The following is a 22442-nucleotide window of genomic DNA, read 5'->3' as shown; positions in this document are numbered from 1 at the left end:
TTTTCCTGATACAGCACGTCTGTCATGCAGCCATAGCTCAGTAACTAATAAGCATCATTGCAGATACTTGCTTTATTGGAAAGAGTGCCAGGTCTGGTTCCCCCTCAGTGATCTACAGCAAAAATACCATCTGTCCTACAGTTAAGATCACTTCAGTGAGTTTCTACATAACTGCTCACACTTGCTGGAGACAGAGATTCAGTCTAGCTGCTTTTTAATATCTTTTTACAGAACTGTCCTCAAATTGCCCCATATCACATGTACAGAAGTACTGCTTCCAAATTCCTACTCGTTAAAGTCGGCAGCTTTCTTTGGAACTTCTCAGAAGAAGGCTTGTCTGCTGTACAAGGGCTTCAGGGTGGCCTGAATGTGTTTCTTGGTTTTTTGCTGGAGTGGCTGGCTGTCCTCAGAATCGTGATCAAGTCAGAGCTGGCTCAGAGCTTTCTTGGTGTTTTGCAACAGTTGGATGATTGCTGAGTAGGTATACTAGTGAATGTTTAAGTTTTCCAGCTGGTGAAGGTCATCAACGTGCTGTGTTTAGATACACCCTAAAGGGCAGTTGTGGTTGAAGAAATTGATCCCACCTGGCCTATCCCACCTTGTGCTCCACCATGGCAATAGAGTACTAGGAACAATCGAAGTCCACCAGGATGAACAAACACAAGTCATAAGACCTTGGTGCTCTGCAGAAAAGATAATATGTGTAATTGATGTATTTACTATCGAACTCATTGGCTATCTATTTCTTGAGATCCCTGATAATATGGGGTAATGGAGACTGGAGAATAGTATCTTATAGTGTTTACTACATAAGCTGGGAAAATACATGTATAGAGTCATAGTGACTTTATGTTGGAAAGAGCTGTGTAATATTGCACTTTGTGTGGTTCCTGCAGAGTGTGATTGAAGCCAGGAAATCAACCTGCCTGTGTTCTTACGGAAGTCACACACATCCAGGACTGAGATATCAAGAGTTTTTGTTTTTGTTTTTGTTTTTTTTTTTTTCCCCTCCAGTTTGGATGAGAAGGTTTAGGAAGATTGTTCAGCATTTCAAATGGATGGCAATAATGTCTGTATGTGTAATGATTTCCCCACAAAAAATAGTGTAGTGAGAATAGCATGCTGGGTCAGGAGCTACTGCAGGAGCGGGTAGGAGTTTGATTCAAGTGCATCCACATGAGTACAAGTGTGTTTTGAGATCTTAGAAATGTGTCCATCCCCGAGGCTTGCAGATTTGTCCTGATAAATTCCATATGTGCTTTTTATAAGCATGGTGCCATTACAGAGGGGTTCTGGGCATGATGCAGCTCTTGAGAGTCATTGTTTCAGTCATTGTTTTCCACAAGACTTTATGTTTCTTCATCAGTTGACCTGTAGGTTGAGCTTGTAACGGAACTTCTTCAAGAAATTATGTTCATGTGTATGTTCCTAGCTCCACCTGAAGGCCCATTAAAAATTACTTGGGAACCTGGATGTGAGAAACCAAGTATGCACGTTTACCAATTGATGCCTCGCACATGCAGCCTTCACAACATGGCTTTGAGTATATATGCCTATGAATATTGCAAAGGCAAAAGAAAAAAATCTTTCCAAGATTGTGCATAGAGCAGCACATTTCAAAGATATTCTAGTTACTGCTCAATAACCTGTTTTAGGCAGTAGTGTATATTCTTATTTACAGAAAAGAAAAAAAACCCTTTGGGAATTAAACAGAATTTCAGGAAGTATACTTCAGCATCCACTAGTTAATGAAATAAGGAGAATTAAGGGAGAACAAAACGTAAGTTTAGAAGAATCTTCCACTTGAAGAATCCTACATCTAAATCTGTGGTTCTTTACATAACAACCACTAAAATTTTTGGGTTGTTAACTTCAGACGCTACTGCAAGAAAATGAAAATAGTGAAACCACGGTGAGGCTGCAAGTCTTCTGGTAACATTGGAAACTGTAACACTCCTTCTTTTTTACTGCCAGGTTTATGGTTTTGATTTCCTATCTGGGCATTTAGAAGAACTGGGATTTATATATATATATATATATATATATATATATATATAAATAAATATATATATATAAAAAATATAGTAAGGCATTCTGGGACAAAGAAGGGGAAAAACTTCAGCAACAATCAAAATTAGAGGAAAGCTTGGACTGTGATTATTCTCCATGGCAATACAACCTAACTGTAACTGTATTAGAGAAGCAGAGTTGTTGAGGTAAATAGTTGGTGTACTATATTGAGTGATACTTTTGTATGCTAATATGACTGTAGAAGACATTCACGTTCTCTTATTTCAGCAGTTACTGGTATTTCTGTTAAAACTGAAATTCCTTGGATATCCATATGGTATGAAAAACAGAAAGAAAGACTAGAAACAATATGGCTCTTGAAATTGGGCAGAAGAGGTGGTTCTGAGCTGCTGCTTTGTCTCTGTTGTAACGGGTGTAAAAGCCCAGTCATCTGATAACGACAAAAGTAAAAAATTGAGTCAAACACTGTGTTATGCTTTCCTGTGTAAGACTAATGATAGCATCTGCAACCCTTGTTTTAAATGCTTTCTCTTGTGTTTTAATTGCTTCTGCATGGTAACACTTAATGAATGAATGGCTAATCAAGTAATTTGTATTAAATTAATCTTAGAATGTCACATATCACAAGTTGCGCAGGAAGTGCCCTTTATGTCAGCTATATATTGCCAATAGATTCTCTGCCAACTCTGATTTGTTACCTTTTCTGGTATGAACTCTGAAGATCTGTAAACTTAATTCTGATTTAGATTTTTCTAGCCAGTAACTTGTACTGGTCAACTATGTAAGTTTTCTTTGTAAGATACCTGCCTATCTCTAGCTTTGCCCCTCTGAGAATTCGTACTGATCCTCGTTGACCCTCTCATCCTTCTTTGCAAATACCAGGTTCCTACCTCTAATTCAGCATGGCAGTAACTTGGCTTACCTGTGTTATTTAAGTTGCAGTTTACAACTTGTGTTTGTTACCACTTCTTTAGCCAGGAGCCTTATCTTCAATTCTGTGAAAAAAATGTGCAGGCTCTCAGTAGAAGTTTGCTCATGCCACCGAATTGTGGGTAGACAGGGTTATCTTGATGATACCTTGTATTTGATGAAAACTTGCTTCTGCTATTGATTTGTGGGCAGGCAGAATTTCTCCAAAGACCTGCTCACTGTTACATGAGGATCATTAATTTCTGATCTTAGATCTTCAGGGTTTTCTTAAACAGTCTGAAAATACTGGTTGTTTGGGAAAGAATCATACAAGTTATTTTTCTCCTTCAAATCAAAAGCAGCTAGGTCCAAAAATATTGCAAATAGATGGTTTTCTTACAAAGGGTATAAAAGGAGACTTATGTAGGCTGTTTTAAAATGTTTTGTGGCCTTTCAAAATTTTTATTTCCGGTAAACTTTGGTTTCACTTTTCCTTTATGTTTAAATGAGCACCTAACTTAAAGAAAACATTAAGTCTCAAAACCACAGAAGTCCACCGGTGATATCCATTACAATTCAAGGATCAGAACAATGATTTGTTCTTTCAGTGGTTTCTGAGCTTCTTACACTTGGGGATGTGTTGACATGGTAATTTGAGTAGGAGTACATGTAGAGGTCGTCTTAAAGTAAATTAGCAACTACATAATGATTCCAATGTTTTTCTTGTGTACTACTGTTATTTTTATTTAGTAAGGTAGTTCTTATCGAAACCACTATTAATCTGAAAACTGAGAGATTAAAATTACTTACTAAATGACCTTTTCTGTATCCCTACAGAAGTAGATGTGCTACTGAATGCTTTTTCCAAACTAGCTTACCATGTCTGAATTTGAAGTACTTCCATAACTTTCCTTGCGAGCCTATGTCACAATTTTATATGTCTGACAGCTAAAAAATATTTTTTTATCTTCAGTTTAAAATTGTGTGATGTTACGCCTAGTTATAGCTCTTTGAACAATCTTAAACAATTATTCCTCTTCCAAGGAGAATTAATTTACTCAAGTTATATATGTTATTAAATCTTCCCAACATGCCTATCTTAGGGAGAATATTGCACAAATAAAATGATATATGCGTAAGTGTATAAATACCCACACCAGAAATTATTATAAAGATTTGGAGTTCATGTCTACTTTTGAAGGTCCCTGGAGCATAACCAAGTTGTCATTAGCTGCCAAGAAGATGATCAGTTCCCCCATGTGTCAATTCCGTACTTGCATCATGAGCATCCGCAGGTGGGAATAGCAGCTGGTCCTCCAGGAATACGACATCTGTCATCAGACCATTAATTTTTAAGTTGTGACAACCCATCCTTGGTTCTGGAACTGCAGTACAGGAACAAAAATATAGTAACTGCCTTGTAATCTCTTGACAACAGCCAGGGAAGGTAAGTCTGTCCATGTGCCCTCTTCCCTAAGGAGCTACTTTCTTGCCCTGTACATTGAACAGACTCTAGACAGTCAGAGAAAAGGTTTTCAACATCAGAGTCTTTCCTTTTGGACACAAAAGCAAAGCACTGTCAGGTTAAAAAAAACTAACAAACAAAACCCCTCATTTGTTTCATGTGTGAACTGTTTTAAGATTCCCTGTAAATAAATTATTGGTTTCACAGAAGGAGGAGGCTAGCCACTGGCAGACAGCAAGGAATTTATCCTCAAGGATGCTGCCAGGGTTATTAAAATAGTTGTGTAGTGTAGAAAGCGTAGATGGAGCCATTATCTTCAGTCTCAGTATTTCATTCATGTAATCCAGCTGTTTGTAGGAATGCTTTTTTGGAGTGAATGGTTTTCTGCTTGGACTATATTGTGATGTTTTATGGCTGGTATTAAGGTCTTGAAATAACTAAGTACCTTATATTATACATAGGTTAATTAAGTTCATTACTAGAAATATGAATGCCAAGTTAAGGAAACAGTCTTTGAAATTTTTAGGGTTGTCTCTTGATCCCCAAACAAAAGGGGGAGAAAAAAAAGGGTTGTGTACTAAATTTTAGGATTGTGTTTTTATTTTCACAATATATTTGCTGCCTTGCAATATTTTTGACAAGTACATTGTACTGTCATTCTAGCTCTAGAAATGATGAACTGTGTGCTTTGAACAGTTCAGACATTAAATAACGTCAGTTTATTTGGGTCAGATTTAATTGAACAAAAAGATTGTCCTAATTTGCCTATGTTGTGCCTGTGAAATGGTGATTTCCCCCCCTCTTCCCTAGTTAGGGAAATACTTTTCAGAAAAACCTGTTACTCTTTTTGGTTTGTAGGCATTCATTTCAGAGTTCATGGGAACTCAGCTTTATTAGAGTATTTTGCCCTGCGTAGTCTCAAGGCTTTTCTCTATATTAGCTTTTTAACCACTGGTGCTGACTTTATTCTTCTGTGGTAAGGTAGCACACCTATGTTGCTCCAGGTTATGTTTATGTCACTAGGATTGTTTGACAGACAGGATTATTTTCATCTCAAACTACCACAGCCATGCCAGATCTGAAGGGAATGAAACACTGTTCGAACCTATGACAGATATTTTTCACAGTGTATTACTGAATGCTATTATTTGTGTGTTTGGCATAGCCTGTGTTGTAAGACTAGGGTTTTCTGGTAGAGCTAAAGCAATATAATGGCACTGGCAGAGACCTTTTGGTTGAGAGATGACAGCGAGAAGGATTCAGATCTGAGTATTTATTCAAGGACTTTCTTAATTGTAGCCTTGTAATGAAAGAATGAATGAATGCTCTCATCAGGAGAATGGTGGCAGAGGAACAGAAAGTGATTCCACAATGAGCTCATAGCAGAGTTGGAATAAGATGCAAGAGTCCTGCCATCAGGTTTCATGTGAATCATAAACTCTGCTTACTCCCATCTATCTCATCTTCACTTTCAAATCATATTCTACTTCGTGACAAGTTTATCTCATTCAGATTGTGTCCCCTTCTGGGCAGTTTGGAGTGTGCTAGGCAATGGAGTCTTGGTTTGGATGCTGTTGCAGTTTGTATACATAATAAATGATGTATATCATTATTTAATCAACATCTATTACATACATGATTTATGTTGTAAAATCTTTTCTTACCATTTCATTTCTTTTTAATATATTCATCGAATTCCATCTGTTAGGTATTAAAAGTTTGGGATTCTCTTCTTTATTAGGCAATCACTGTTGTCCTTACTTTGCCAGCCAAGTAAATTAAATGATGGATGTTTGTCAGCATTTGTGACAACCCTGAATATATTTGTTTATCTGTAGAGGGTACTGTCATATGAATTTGTGTAACCTAATGATGGGTGAAGATTTATTTTTCTCAACAAGCATCTACCCATTCAGACCTACTGTGCATGCAAAACACTCTTGACTTTCTTGTCATCTATGTTCAAAACATTGGCTGTGTCAGCAGTGGCGGTAATCTGGTCTCATGATGAAACATTTTTCAAAATTTCCAATAGCCAGCTTCTTTAGCCCTTGTGCATTGCAGTATTCTGTTTTAGAAGTACACAGTGGTCAACAATACAGAACATAAGCAAATATTCTGAGTGCATCTTTGAAAGCCAGTTGTTTATGAATTAGCCAGTATTGCTGAACATGCTCAAATTTTATGTGCTGTCTCTCCTTAATACTATTATTGACATTGTCTACCTCAAATGCACTGTATGTTCACTGTTTTGGCATATTGAAGTGGGAAGCTCACGGGCTGTAATGATGACCAAAGTCACAGGTACAAGGCAATTACTAGAAAACTTTTGAGGAGGATGTGTACGTAAATTATTCCTGTACTAAAATGAATTTGCAAAGTCAACCCCCCCCCCCCCCACTCCATAAGGTAAAATTATATGTGATCTGGTTATGTTACAGAAATCTTAGGCTTTATTGAATGTTGTGTAGGTGTTACATTCTCTTGACTTTAAATCCCAGATGCTTTATTAAATATGCTGTACCTCATTTCTTAGCACTACTTGGTCACAAAAGGGAGTGTAAAACCTGTATCACGTATGAGAGGATCATTCACTAATATATTAAGGCATTCTTCTAAAAACAATTTGCCACTGAAACTCTTCAACACAACTGAAGAAGGGATTTAAGCACATACTCAGTTTCAAGCAAGTAAGTAACCACATTCCAGCAGTAGGACAACTGATGTATTTATTTAAGTTTCTTGTGTCAAAGACTTTTGTTGCCTTTTGCAGCATATCGTCATTGCTGTAGCTTCACATTCCCTTTATTCATGGTTGTGGTACTCGCAAAAAATCACTAGTTTCTGAAAAAAGTTTCTTCAGCTCCAACAGGCTGTTGCTTGTCAAATCTAGATTTAGTATAGTCTAACACATTAAAAGTATCAGTAGTGTGAACTTGGTGTTTACCTATAGAACTGTTTATAGCACTATTGAAATCTAAGAGGGATTTGCATTAATAATGAGGAAAGCCATAAAGAGTGTGTACAGATGTTTCCTAATGCAGTAAGTCTGTTGCTCTAAAAGCATATGATCACATTTGGAAAATTGCTATTGCATGTCTTGGCAGTTCGTTAAAAACTGAAAACTTAAAGTTAACTGGTATTTTGATAGACTAAGTTCAAGGTCACCTTTTGTTTAAATGATGTTTTGTTTTCTGTAATTAGACCATGCCAGGTGTATTAAGTATGTAATTAAAAACATAAGGTTTGGCTAATTCAGAATAAATGAGAATGAAATACAAGGTCATTATTCGTCTCTAGTGAGACTCCAGATGAACAGTGCACATGGAACTATTTATAAAACATTTTGCATGGTCAAAAATTGCTTTAGGTTGCTGTCCATGGCTTTTAAATTAAATGACTCACAGATTTTTACAAAAGTACCTGTAGCATAGAAATATGTTCCCATGCCTAGTGTTGAATTTGAATGGAAATAAAATATATATGATGCACAATTACATGGCATAGCTTTAAAAAAGAAAAAATTAAAAAAGGTAGTAAAAGAGCCTATGAGGCACTCTTCAAAACGTTATTAGGGTGAACATCCATCCACTGACAGCCATGGTACCAAGCAACTGGTTCAATGCATCAGAAATAATACCTGAAAGGGAATGGACTACTTTTGTACTAGGGAGTTTAATTTTTTGCTCTGTAAATACTCTGTGTGGTACAGTGATGGCAAATTTCCACCACTGTACTACACAGTAATCAAACCTTAATGGAGGCAGAATTCATCTTATAAGTGATAATGTTCCTTCTGCACCTCTTAGCTGCATAAACTTCTCCTGAGGCCCCTCTGGTTCCCTGCAGTCTGGGGCTGGAGCAGGATCTAAACTATGGATCTGACCAGTCCAAGGCAGAGCCTGTAGAAGACTTTTGTGGTCTTCTGTTCCTCGAGGTTACTGGGTTTTTGTTGTTGTTTGGGGTTTTTTTTGGGGGTATTTTTTGGTTGTTGTGTGTTTTTTTTTCCATACTACGTGTATTTTGGGAAAAGTTAAGTTGAAGACAAATACTGTAAAGTGTGCTGCTTTGACTTTGTATATGCAAGTGAAAGCCCATGGATTTGTCTTCAGAAACTAAAATAGTCCAGAGCTACAGGAGTACGTAAAATTAGTAGTTACAAAAGTTATGTATGATTGGATATTGGAGGGTTGGGGTTTTTTGTGTGTGTGTGTGTTATGTAGGGTTTGGTTTTTTGGGCTGTGGTTTTTTTTTGGAGGCGGGGTGCTGGTGGTGTTGTTTTGCTTTGAAATCTGTTTGTTTGTTTGTTTTTTTGTTTGGGTATTTTTGTTTTGTTGCTGTTTGTTTTTGTTTTTTTTAAGAAAATTAAGACCACGCTCTAAAATAAGTCCCTTTGAAATACCATAGATTGGCCTTACTGAATTCAGGTGAAACGAGGAATGTCTATAACTTTGTTTTCTTGGGCTTTGGTATTTTGAATATTTCTATGCAGTTGAAATTATAAGAACTAGATTGTTTAGTTACACATTTTCTTTAGAGCTACAGTGTACTTGGAAATGCTTTCCTGTGAGAGGCCCCTGTTCTTCATGGTTTGTATCAACATCTTCACTCTGTTTAAAAATGACCAGGAATTGAAGAGAGGTGCCTCAGGACTATCAAGAGTAGCCAGCCATGTAGAAATGCAGTCACCAGAAGCAAGTTGTTGAGTTTCATGCTTATGCCATTTTTCCTGGGGGTGAAATTTCAGAATGCTTACACAAAATAGCTGGACAATTCCTCTTGTCATTTCTAGTTCTGTAGAGGTAGGAATAGATTTCAACAAGCCCAGAAACTGTGACAAATGGGTCAGCATGAGGGGATAATTCTTAATCTTTTGCTTATATCTCATTATCTGTTTTAGAATTCAGGCTTGTTAAATTCCCAGGTGAGGAAAAAGGTGTACCATGGTGTTGCTGGGCTGGTTTAGTTCTAATTGTAGGGATGTGATAAGGCTTGAAATCACTTTCATGTCAGATTACGACTTATTTTTCTAGAGCCCCTTGATTCTTTTCATGGTTTTGCCTTCCCTGTGTTTACTGCTACATAACTAATCCTGTTTTCTGTTGTCTGTGTTCTTTTTTTTTGCCCTTAATCTTATTTTCTACTGTAAAATGAGTTCATTATTTTTGCAGTTTGTCCTGACAACCTTGGATCCACAAATGTATTAATTTCTTGGAACCTGCTGCCAAACAATCACACTGGTTTCTTATTACATGATAATCCTAGTCTTAATTGGGGAAAGTGAAGCAACTGGTTTGAGTTGTGCATTGTAAAGCCCATCTCAAAAAGCAAGCAAAGGTGACTGAAGGTACCCAGGCTGTGTGACGCTGGCGCTGTGTAGCACATGCTGGAGCTGGCGTAACTGGTAACCTAGTGCAGCTGCCAACACTCCTCTGCAGCCCAGAGGCTACACAGCTCTGTGTCCATCTTGAAGCTGATATGTACATACAGTTGTGTGGTGGGATCTAACAAGACACTGACAGAAAGAGGGTCTGCGTGCCTACACCTACAGCTGTATATGGAGGGTCTGTAACTGTGCAGCTCCGGTAGCAGGCCCTGTCTGGGAATATGCAGTCCCCTTAGCAAAAGTGGGTGCTGGTGCCACAGCCGTGGGAATGCCCCTGCCTGTTACCAGACCGTGTTTTATGGAATGCATACTAGAGTTTTTGAGGTAAAAATTTAAATGAGTGCCTGATGTATGAAACTACTGACTCAGGATCTTGGTGATCCTGCCAGCTGCTTTTGCAGGACTGACTACATTAAAACCATAAAAAAAAAAAAAAACAACCAGAAGAAAAGAACATTAAACAAAAACCCCACAAAACCAAGTAGTTATCAATTTGGAATGCTATGTCCCTGAGTATATATAAACATGTAGCATAAATCATACTTTAAGTGAGATCTGGTTTGCCTCTTATTATCAGCGATACAAGTTTCTTCAACTGAACAAAGGTGAAAGATTAAAATAAGACACATTCCATTCCTGAAGTTAAATGAAAGCGTGCTTGTGCTTGATATGATGGGAAATAGCTTAAATAATATTTTATTCTTTTTTTTTTTGAAAAAAAAAAGGAAAGAAAAAAGGTATTTTAAAGCTGCCAAGAACTTTGTATGCAGGTGGCTATCAATTGAGTAAGTGTCAGGTATTAAAGTGAAAGCTGGCTGGCTGATCCATATGGGAACTTTTATGAGTAGTTTTATTTTTTTAGCCGATTGTGCCAGCAGACTTTGTCCTTTGTTTTCTCTTGTACCCATCTAAATACATGGTACTTCAGTGCCAGGCAGTACATGATCACAACACATTTTTTTGTGAAATTGAACTAGAATTGCTGTGTTCAATGCATTCATGAACATTATATATATATATATATTTATGTACAGGTAATGTCTTGCATACTTGAAACATTCTTTAAGGGAGTTTCTCTGCTTGCTGTGGTGGTTGCTGTTGAATCTTTGCTACATTTGTACACAAAGTGTACATTGATTTATGAAGAAAAAAGCACAAAATAAAAATGCTGCTTTTTATTACTTCTGTTAATAGCAGCCGTGTCTACTTGTGAAGCAGGCAAGAGATAGGATTGTGCTGTAAATACATGCAAGACTTTGTATCAATTTAGGGAGATCTGCAGGAGACATCTCAGTAGGTTGGTAAATGTCTTAAGATTGCTTTTGGTAGATGTCAGGCTTGTGCTGGCACTGGTGCTTTAGGTCTAGATGGGCAGTGGTAGGAGTCATTAATGGAGAGTTTCCTGTCTCAGTTGCTTGCCAAAATTTCCTCTGTATTTTTTCTTTCTTGAGTGGATATACTAGGCCACCACGTTTTGAGTATGGCAGGTCTTCTAGTTTTTGTCTGTGAGAGGGTTATGTTAAGAAGTGGCACTTTACTTTTACAGTGTACCTATTTATAGGTAAAACTGAACCGTGTTTAGTCAGAGTAGCCATCTGAAACTTGTTCTTTGAAATTTTCAAAGCAGTCACTTGAAATCAGTTGAATCCTTTAAATTAGCGCATATGTCATGATGATGTGGTACAGGGTACATTTAGACTGCACTTCAGGCTTTGCTTCACAAAAAGCCATCTGCCTTACAAGATAGGTACTGTGATAGCTCACCACATGATGGTCCTGGACTGCGTAGTGCCCTGGATAGCAGGGAGTGAAAACCCCCCTTTCCCCACTGCCTTTGGTTTGTCAGTTTAGGTTGGGAATAATCTTAGCCTGTCATTTTAGTAACACCTTGAGTTGAGTGCATCCATCACACCTCAGTGTGACATGTTGCATAGCATAAAGCTATGCATTCCGAAAAACTGAATGAGATGTTGTAGTCCTTATCCATAAAAGGTGTCATTACTTCAGAAGTAAGATGTATTTTTCTTGCAGTGTTGTGGAATCTTAGTATTTGGAGAGGTTTTGTAGGTTATGCAGTAGCTGACTTTGCAGTACTTGTAGATATTCCCCCCCCCCCCCCGTTTCTTTATATTCAGTAGGTCCACAGATGCCTTGTAATTCATAGGACAGAGAATTTCCTAATAAACATTCACTTTCTGGTGAAATGTTTCCTAATGAGACAGTGATTGTGACTTAAACTTTTATTGTAACCAGTTGTGTTGTTTTAACGATACTCAAAATGTATGGTATAAAGTGAATTAGTAATTTCCTCATTAAAATATTTTAATTAAAACTTTTTTGTTGAGTCAAGATTGTTTTCATCAAAGCTGTCGTAACAGTTGTGGACTCTTCATATACTGCGTTTAAATTTGCCATGTTTTTGATAAAGCAATGCTTTTACAAAATGGTAAGATGTGATGCTGAGATGCTGGAGACTTCTCTAAGACAGAACCTTTTGAATGCTTCCAAATTCAGCCAGCCAACTGCCTGAGCAGTTAATTGAGCACAGGTCAAGATCGCAGCAGTAACACTGAAGGAACATAAAAGGTGGACTGTCAGTGACACCTTAAACTTTTTATCCAAAGATGGTATTTCTTCCTCTTCAAGGATGTGAGGGCTTCTTTAGAAACACATTTGATGAGTTAGATTGTGGTTTAAAATTCATTGTTCTGTAACTGCAGCATTTGAGTAGATCTACGTCCACTACAGGGCATAATTCACATTCTTTTTATAATGTGAGAAGAGAACATTTATATAGAGAATAAAAGAATCCATGGTACTAGATTCTTGTTCTGTTGCTTTTATTCTCTTTTCACATATTTTTATTTTATATTAGAAAGGCATATAAAAACGTAAGAAATTATTGCAATAGTTTGTTTTGTGAGATGGTGTTATGAAAAAGTTTCCAAAAACATTTATTGTGTAGCCCACTGATAATGTCTAATGATCATACAAGAATATTTACTGTGTGCACTTTGCATTTTAAAAAAGCTTTGTGAAGTAAGAAAAAAGTTTACAATTGAATTTTCTATGTCTACTATTCCCAAACCCACAATAGTTAGTACAAAAGCTTTGCTTGTGGGTATTAAATTTTCACTTACAGCTGGTTGGGTTTTCAGATCCCCTGCCATTTCTGGTATAGGTAGGGCAGTCTTGTCATTTCACTGTCAGCTGTAACACGAATCCTAAAGTGTTCTGAGGATACACCATCTTTGTGCTTCTTCTAAAGTAAAAATACCAGAAAGAGAAAAACCTCTGTGATGGTTGCCCCCAGCCCTGCAGAATCCCACACTGTTGTATTTAAGTTAGTTGTTTACTGTTCTGTTTCCACATTGAATTTGAGGAAACTACTAATCCTGTTGCCAGAGATTTGGGGGAAATATTTCATATGATTTAGTACTTGTAGTGTATAAAATCAATTTTATTCACTTTGTCATAAAAGCACAGCCATTTTTCTTAGAGTTTTATGATTCCTCTCCCTGCCCCCCAAACCTGTACTTATCCAAAATGGGATACTCAGTTTTACTATATGTTTTCTGTTAACATTTAATTGTATTGGTGTTTCTAATTTTTAATTACCTTGTACAAAGAAGATTTTTGTGCGATCTTCCTGTATATTGTTTTTTGTCTGTTCCTGAGGAAATGAGACTTATGTGATTGTGCTGTTTGTCCTGATAATTTTTGAGTCATATTATCCAAATTCAGCGAAGGTGGAGGTTTCAAAGGAAATTAATTTACTACAAGTTTCAATACTACTACCACTACTAATAATAATTTGACTCTGAGAAGAGGGATCCACATCTATACCTATACTCAAGTATTGGTTGTGGTCTGAGGTCCATAGTCAGCTGTTGTCTTTGGCCTGCTGGTGGGTTGACCTTGGCCCCTGTAGCTTGGAACTAGGGATAGATGCATGGCATCTTACCCCAGACTTCAGGAGACTCGGATTATGGAAAGAGAGAGGCATGGCAGAAGGGGGCACCTGCTCATTTCTGTTACTCTCCATGTATCAGTGATAGCGGTAGGTAGCCAGAGAGCTAAGTCCATTCAGATTGCTCAAAAAGCATCTGATGCCCCCTTGTCTTCCCCTCCCCTCTCTTCCAGCTCACCCTGCGGTTGCAGAATTGGTAGATCTCATGCAAGGAAGCAGTCAGGAGCCCAAGGGTTTCACGTGACAGGACCGACCCTTTTGGATACCTCCTGTCATTAGATCGGATTAAGTGTCGAATGAAGCTACTTTTTTAATCTTTATCCTTTTTTTCAGACTGCTCCCAAGATTCTTGCCTTTGGTTTAGTTGCATCTCACCTGAACTAACTTTTTATGCAAGAATTCCCTTCTTTATGTAATTGTTGCCATATGTCTGCTGAATCAAATCTAAATTTACCGTCTTTGGTTTGAACTCCATTTTAATCCCATCTGCTTTTTTGTCCTTTTTTGAAACAAGAGAGATGTGAAAAGAAAGTGGTTTTCCTTGATTATGTTCTCAATACAAGTGGATAACATCTAAAAAGGAGTTTTACTAGAGAAGTTTGATTTTGACTTTGTTAATTCTTTAAACAAAGAGCTGTAAATGTATTATTTCTTCCACTGTACACACAACTCTGATTTTGACTGGTCCATGTGTTGGTTCTAGCTTTGATACAGAAATATCTGTGTAACATTTACTTTTATTTTAGGAGAAATAAATGCATTAAAGATGTTTTGCTCGTAGGTAGGAATGTCATATTATCCAGCCTGTATGACTTCCATGTTAAACAAAATTCAGGCTCCAGGATGTTTTCTCTGAAAGGTCGTTGGAAAGGTGAAGAGCAGAGATGAAATGATATCATTTCATGTTTACATTTCTTATACAGTGCAGTAGTGTGTTGACCTACAGGAAAATAGATCCCTACATTAAGTTCCTAAGTCAATTGTTGTTCCTCCTGCTGGAGGGAATTTTAGAAAACCATGTAGAACAGGCACAATTTAGTTATTACTGTATTCTGGTTTTGAGGGCTTTTAACTATTTACATTGTGCAACACTGCAGCAATATTGTTGTAAGCAAGAGATTGTTTAAAAAAAAAAGGCAAACAAGTTTCTGTCATAATCTCTGCTGAATTTTTATGTAATGTGTTTTTGTTTTCTTGGAGGTTTCAGCTAATCTGCTTGTGATCTGTTGGAGAATGTTGGCAGTATGCCATATAACTATTTTTTTGATTTCCCCACCTTAACTGTCCTTTTCTATTTCTCCGCCTTTTCATAATTCTATCCATGAACTTGTTTGTGCCTAAAATTTTCCTTAAGGCTAGTGCTGACATAACTTGTTCTATTCTTATCTGTTTCTATGGCATTTCATCCTTTATTGCTCAGTATTTTCTTACACAATTTTCTATGGTTGTTATGGCAACAATAAATAACAAATTCATCAATTTTCAAGTGACACTGCTTTCAAAATTTTGCATGGTATTAAATTGCTGAGCAAGAAGTGAGATATTTTCAACATAGTTAAGCAAATTCATATGATTAAGTTAAATTACTGTGTAGTTTTGCAATGTTGCTGCTTCTTGGCAAGGTGTTACATACTGTGGTGCTACTTGGGAAAGTATAAATAGAATACCTTTGTGGAAGTAGGAGAAATTGTTAAATTACTGAAACTACTCCTTTGCTGTTGTTATTCTAATAGCTAGGATCTGGTAAATGTGACTGGCATTCCATCATCATCATCATCAGCCAGGTTAGTAGGCATTTAGTTCATAATTACTAGGGTTCCCTGTGCAATGCAGACCATCAGATGGCACAAATACAAATTCTCAGAATGGAAGATATTTGGAGATATTAATGTCAAAAACAACAGAATGAGATATTTCTCTAAGATTGTGTTTAAAGCAAGAGGAATTACTGATGGAGGAAAGAGAAGTACGGTTTCAGATTGAAATGGGTGAGGGCTGCAAGAAGCCAATACCTCTGTGAAGGAGTGTTGAAAGTCAGCATCACTAATGAAAATGGAAGCATTTAAAATTACTTCAAAAAATGAACTGATGGACCAGGTCCACCATTTATTTTTTTTGTATACAACATGATTGTGTTACTACTTTTAAAATAACTCTTCATATATTTGGGATTTTAAAATATTTTGAAGTAATTACTTGTATTCTTTGTGCCTTTTAGTAGAGCCTTTGGTAAATTTGACATTTGCTGTAACAAAGGAATGCGCTAAAAGAGATATTTTTTTTGTTTACTCCAATATGTTTGATTTTACAGCATTGTGAATTCTCATAATTTATACACTATTTGTAATTTCACCTGTGTGCAAGTGTGTGTGAGAGATTAAGTAGGAATATTATAATGAAACTAAAGTTTTCAATGCTGTCAAAAAAACCCCAGCAAAACATTGCCACCTTCATGTCTATGGCTTTCTTAAATTGTTAGTGTAACTTCTTTGATGATAGGATGCTGGGATATCTGGTCTTTGATTACGCTCTGATTTCATACCATAAGAATGTAAGGTCTCCAGCTGTGTCAGCAGCGGTAGAAGTTTCACAGTATGCAGAAAAAGAAATTTTTCCCTCATCCAAACCTGGGCTGGCGGTTTGTTTCTTCTGGGAGAAAAGGATTGGCTAGGTAGTCCACTGCTCAATATGTGTGGTAGTTCAAAAAGGCAGTTTGTATTTAAAACCGTAACAGCTTTTCAGAAGATGGTGGCTTAAAGCCAAAAGCCACTTCTCTGTCACCAGTAGAATCTACCCAGAAAATCGTTCGAGTTTCCAAATGAAAACACATCTCTTTCTTTTGGATGGAAAGGGTAGAAAAGACTAGTGTTGGGGAGTTTTTAAAATTATTACGTTTCTGACGTTCTTAGGAGTTGTTCCTGTATGTTAATACCAGGTGTGGTATTAACTATTTGATATGGTGCTTATGACAGGATATAAATTTTACAAAGATATGGTCTGCAATACCCCCCCCCTCCTTCTTCTGCCACATAAGGTGAATTTTATCAGCATCAATTCAAGAAGGTATGCTGTATATTTATATGCTTTTCTGAGAGTAGTTTTTCTTCAATGATAAATCCTAATGCCCACATCCAGACATACGCAGTAACTAGATCAAAAAGTAATCTGTGTGTGTTGCTAAATTCGTATTTAATACAGAAAGTCCAGGACAGATACACAATCTTTTGGACACTAAACCTCTGTTTCCCTGCATTTGTTTGTGTTCATGCATACGCATGAGATCTGTTGGTGATGAGGGAGTTGTTCACATCTTCTCTGTTCTTACAAACTCTGAACAATGACACTTGATATGTGACCAGTCCTATTAATTTGTACTTTGTCTATCTTTGGTGTTACGTTTTTGAATGCAGGATAGCATTCAAACTGAGGAATAGATGTTCTGTAAGTAGAACCTCCAGTGACTTGTTTTAAATGAATTGCAAGAGCATTTAATAACCTCAGCATTTACATTTTCGTCTTTACTTTGGAAAAGCATTACTCTGAAGATGGTCAAAGCAATTGAACTGCTTTTACAAGGCACTGTAAATTGAAATGAAATTATCTTTGGCTTTTAATTACTTCTGAAAGTGTAGTTGTGAAACATAATTTTGTTTAATGATGAGTCTGTGAGCTGTGTAGCAGTTGACTGCATTGAGCGCAGATTTTGTTTGAGTACTGACACCTTGCATTTGAGGATTGCATTTGTCTGGCTTGTATTTTCCTTATGCTTTTTATGTGGCTTAGGAATGTGCTGGACGGATTGTTTGGCATGAGTTGGAGCTTGATGGGAGCTCTCATTATTTCCTGCCCTGGTAGTTAGGGTTGGAAATAATATAGATGAGGCCCTTGGTTCTACTTCAGTTTCCAAATTATGAATATTAAATCAATTTTAAAACCTAGATTAAATTCCCAACGGTGTTTTTCTGGAGAGGGTTTTAGATTTGAAGTTACAGACACTTGAACATTACAGATGTTCAAGTGCAGGACATGTAGATTTTCGATGCTGATATACTATGCAATGAATAATGTTTTATAATTATTTTTCTTTTCTTTATAAATTTTAACTAGAAAACTGAAACATAATTGAAACCTAGATAGTCATGCAAGAGATAAATTGGAATACCAGCAGAGAGGCCAGAAGGATTCTACTGAGACTCAGGTCACATCATAAGGGTTTGCAGAAATTGTACTAGTCCCTGGTTGTGGGTTATAAAAGTGATATCATTTACTCCAGAGATGCCAAAGTGGATTACTGAGCACTCTAAACTGGAAACGGGATGAATGAACAGTGTGGGCACAAAAGCTTGCACGGTACCTGTTTGCATTGAGTAATAAATCACAACTATATCTGCAGATTATAATCTGAAAAACCTAATTGAACAAACTAGGTTGTTCTGCGCTCTGGGACAAAGCAAATAGATCAAATGTTGTAGACCCTTCTAGGAGATAATACTGTGAAGGTAAGGAAGAAGTGTGCTAATTTTTGGCTTGATTGCATTAATGTTTGAGTCACAGACAAAATATTTGATAACAAAATATTATTTTGGCAATTCTGGACTGAGTAAGTGGACATGCCACTGAATCATTGAATCTTGTTCAATGAATAAATGGAGTTTCTGAACTAATACAGAGTGAGCACTGCAATTTTCACAGGGTGGTCTGTGTTTTAGAGAACAGAATTGAATTGTGTTTGTGTACTGTTCAGTGCTGAGGTAGCCTGGATTTCTTGCTCGTTGAGCGCACTATTTTTTTTAATTTAGTATTGCTTTTATTTGTATGTTGGTACATGGGCTTCTTGATTAATGTGTTTTGACATGAATGATTGTCAATGATTATCTTGTTCTGTACTTTTGGGATATTTCTTAGTGTATTCCTTGTAGTGAGAGTAGCCTACTACATGTCAGTAAAGGAAAAGCTACTGTGTACTATTTAAAAGCTGCTAGCTAAGTGGTGCTATTTGATGGTCCGTTTCTGTATTTGTTCACTTATTTTAGATCTAATTTAGTCTGGATTAGAACCAAGACACTAGCTGTCTACTAGATTTAGACCATCATAAGGTGGATTTCATCAGGTTGATTAAAGGTTATTTGGTAGTTGGTGTTTAAGCTTGTGTTTTACAAATGTGAAGCTGGTGCATTTTGACAAAAGAAAAACCAAATCCACTATAATGAACCAGCTGAGACTGAAGTATCTGATTGGTGTGATTTGCAGATAAGACCTCAAAAGAAAGCAGCATTAGGAGGACATAATAAACTGTTGTTTAAGGTGTAAAGAGATTTTTTAAAAATCTGCTTAGTTATTGAGCATAATAAAAAAAGTGTCCTAAACAATTTTAATCAGTTTTCAAAACATCAGAGCTGTCATAAGCAAATGAAATCTGCAGCACCTGTGTCTGGCGAGTTGCTGAACACGATGCAGGAGTGGAACAGGACCCTTCTGTTGTGCGGGGGCTCTCTGGGCTGTGCTGCTGCTATTGGGAGCCCAAATCTTTTAGCGAGCTGAGTTCTTTCAGTGCTTAGGAAAACTGTGAAGCACATCCAATTAAATAGGTAGTCAAGCACTTCTGTAGGGGGAAAAAAAATTTCCAAAAAATTATTGAGGAAGGAATAAAGAAAATTTGAGGATCTACAGACTAAGAATTATTCTTCAAAAGCCACCAGTGCTTCTGTGTAAAGGTTTAAAGTTGTACAGAAAATGAAACTTGGTGCTGTCTAGCAAAGATGCCAGCAGCCTTGGGATGGGGCATTGCTTCTCCCCTCCCAGATCACTGCAGGTCTCTGTGCAGTGTCCACGTGCTGTGCGTTGGTGCTTAGGCTCAGGTAGGCTTGGCTCTCGTCCTCTCCCCGTTCCCTCTCAAGGCGGTAACCTGTGTGCCGTTCCTGAGGCAGGGATCTCTTCTTCTCCTTGCTGTGACTTAACAGCTCAGTTAAATCTCTCTGCTTCGCCCTGGCTTTGTTCAGTTGCTGCGTTCAGATTCTGCTTTTTCTGATGTTTTGCAGACCTCATTCAACTAACGTCTCAGTTTTACTGTCTTTGTTGTGTTTTCTTCCTTCTCCCAGGTATTAAGAAACCTGGTGTTTGTTGCCTATTAATTGCCCTGTGTTTCTGGACTATAGGATTTTTTTCTGCCTGTTTTGTACTGAAAGTGGCCAAACCCCATCCTCTCTCGTGCGTGACTACCAGAATGCTTTCTGCATGAAATAAAACCCAGCAAACAGTATGTCTATCATTTTTCCATTTATTAAAGATGATGTGTTATTTTCCCAGATACTTTCTGAACTGGATGTTTTAAACTGAACTGGATTTTCTTCCTTATGAAGAATCTAACTAAGTCAGGGTTGCCCAGCAAATAAGATATAAATTTGCATGTGCATTTTGGGTTGTGGGGGTGTATCTCTCCTCCAACAGACTTTTCCTGTTAGGAAAATTTAGTTTTGCTGTATCCGTTTTTGTTTTATTTTGGAGTATCAACATCTTGTACTTCTGAGAAACTTGAGATTCGCTTATATTGTCCCTCACTAGGACACAGAGGTTTGAAGCTTAAGGTTTAAAATTCTTCTAGTCTCTTCCATTGCTTTTCAGGTTAAATACTTTTCTGGGTCTGGTTTTAACTTCAAGGTTATCTATGTGCATGCATGTGTCTTGTTGTGTCATAACTCATTACTCAAGGAGTTTTCATTTTTGTTTCTATTTTAAAAATCATAAATGGAACTACTGATTAAAAATAGCTTTAAATTATCATTATGCATTTAATGAGTTTGTAGATTTTAATACAGTTTTCTTTTTAACCTCAGGACACCTATTTCATGTTACTTATGTCTTTAACTTTACTTTTCAATATAGATTGACATTTACAAAATATTTTGGCCAAACTGGGAACGTCTTTCATTTTTTATTTTATCTTTAGGATGTTTGGGGGTCCTGGCTGAATAGTTTTATTTTTTTAAAATGGCACTCATCCGAATAGTTTGTATCTTTGTTCTTAATACAGCTTGCATTTACGTGTAGATTAGTATAATTTTACAAGAATGTAATACTTTTATTTTCTGAACATTTTAAAAATTATCTTTTCATAGAAGAATCATATGTCAAGGAGGCAGTGCCTTAACTTATGAAAATTTTTGAATATAGAGGTAACATTTGGGTTTTTATAGTTGAATGATAATTACGGTTTGCTAAAATGTGATACAATGAACTCAAGGACGTTGTAATGTACCTGCTGATAGCTGAGCTCTTTATGAAGGACAACTAAAAGCATGTGCCCTAGAGAGCTACAGATTAATAGAGATAAAATGTTGGGGTTTTGATACTACTTAGTTAGTACACTAAGAGCTGTAGCCAAAGAATTCCTTTTCATTTTAAAGCTTTATATTTTGGTTTGGTAATATTTGAAAAGTTGTTTGAGGTTTTTTTGTTTGGTTGGGTTTTTTTTCCAAAAGCAGAAATGGCTTGGGGGAAAATCCTTGTATATTCTTAGATCAGGTGTGGCAGCTGCTTTGCTATCAGCACTGTGTAGGTATATTTGCAATCAATTTTAAATAGCATGGTGGGTATCCAGACGGAGTGTTGTTCCTAAGCGTTAGATTATTTACTCTGTTGGGAGCTCCAGTAAACATTTATAGTATTCTTCAGGGCTAACTGGTACCGTTAAGCTTGGGATGCCTCGTATAGAAAATCACAGTAAATACATATCTAAAAAAACCACCCACCAACCATCAAGATCTTCTCTAAGGCATTTCAAACTGTGAATTTTTGCCTAAGATACTCTAAAACTAATTTTTAAAAACATCCGTGATGGATGATGCAGTTCTAAACAGAAGGTGGTAGTAAATTAAAGTGTCATGCTTCGGTAGACTCAATTGTGCATAATGTAACAAAACACTCTCTGTAAATGACCTAGGAAAGAGGGAATGGTAGGATTTTTTTTCCTTCTATATGCTTGTAAAATTGAATTATTAAATTTATTATCTGTCAGATACTAAAAATTTGATCTCAAATGTCCTTATTAATGGATGTTTACTAGCTGCCAGTTTTTTCAGATACATTACCTGCAGTTTATTTCCCTGTGTTCAGATTCTTCTGTGTTTTATTTATTTTAGTGAAAATTATGTACCTTGCAACTACATGAACATCAGCTGCTATTGTAGGTAAAACCAATATAAATGATATTTGCACTGCTTTGGATATGAGATAGCATTAATACATACTACGTGACTGGTTTTATCAGGAACTGGGCAAAATTGCAACAGACAGGAGTTAGCACTATTGCTAATTTTACACAGTGTTTCATGATGATCGGTGCTTTTCTTTAGATTTCAGTTCCTGTAGGCAGGATTGCTTATTAAAGTTTTTGGCTAATAAATTATTTTTTTCCTGAACTTTTTAGCTGTTTTAATTGCATAAATTTTTAGATTCTGTTTGCCTCCTCATGATTCAGAAATGAAAAGGGAAATAAAATGACACCTCTCTCCTCCTTAAAAACGTCTTATTTTAGGAATGCGATTTTTAAGGGTAGTTTAATGAAGGTGAAGGACCCAGCTCATAATTTTTTAATTTTAGGATTGGCAGTTCTTAATGTGCTCAAAGGAAGCCCTGGGCAGTATTCAACAAAGGTATGGAAATGCTAGTATGCGCTAATGCTA

The 22442-nt window shown here is 36.8% G+C and overlaps 1 protein-coding gene across 4 annotated transcripts in view; it reads left to right on the top strand.

Annotated features, from left to right (window-relative positions):
* Positions 1-22442, top strand: part of STK3 (serine/threonine kinase 3) — a 138375-nt gene that overhangs the window by 105991 nt on the left and 9942 nt on the right. The gene's annotated exons all lie outside the window — the stretch shown is intronic.

This window comes from Falco naumanni, chromosome 3 (assembly GCF_017639655.2).
Source record: "Falco naumanni isolate bFalNau1 chromosome 3, bFalNau1.pat, whole genome shotgun sequence".
Taxonomy (NCBI): Eukaryota; Metazoa; Chordata; class Aves; order Falconiformes; family Falconidae; genus Falco; species Falco naumanni.
This window is presented reverse-complemented; position numbering and strand designations above follow the sequence as displayed.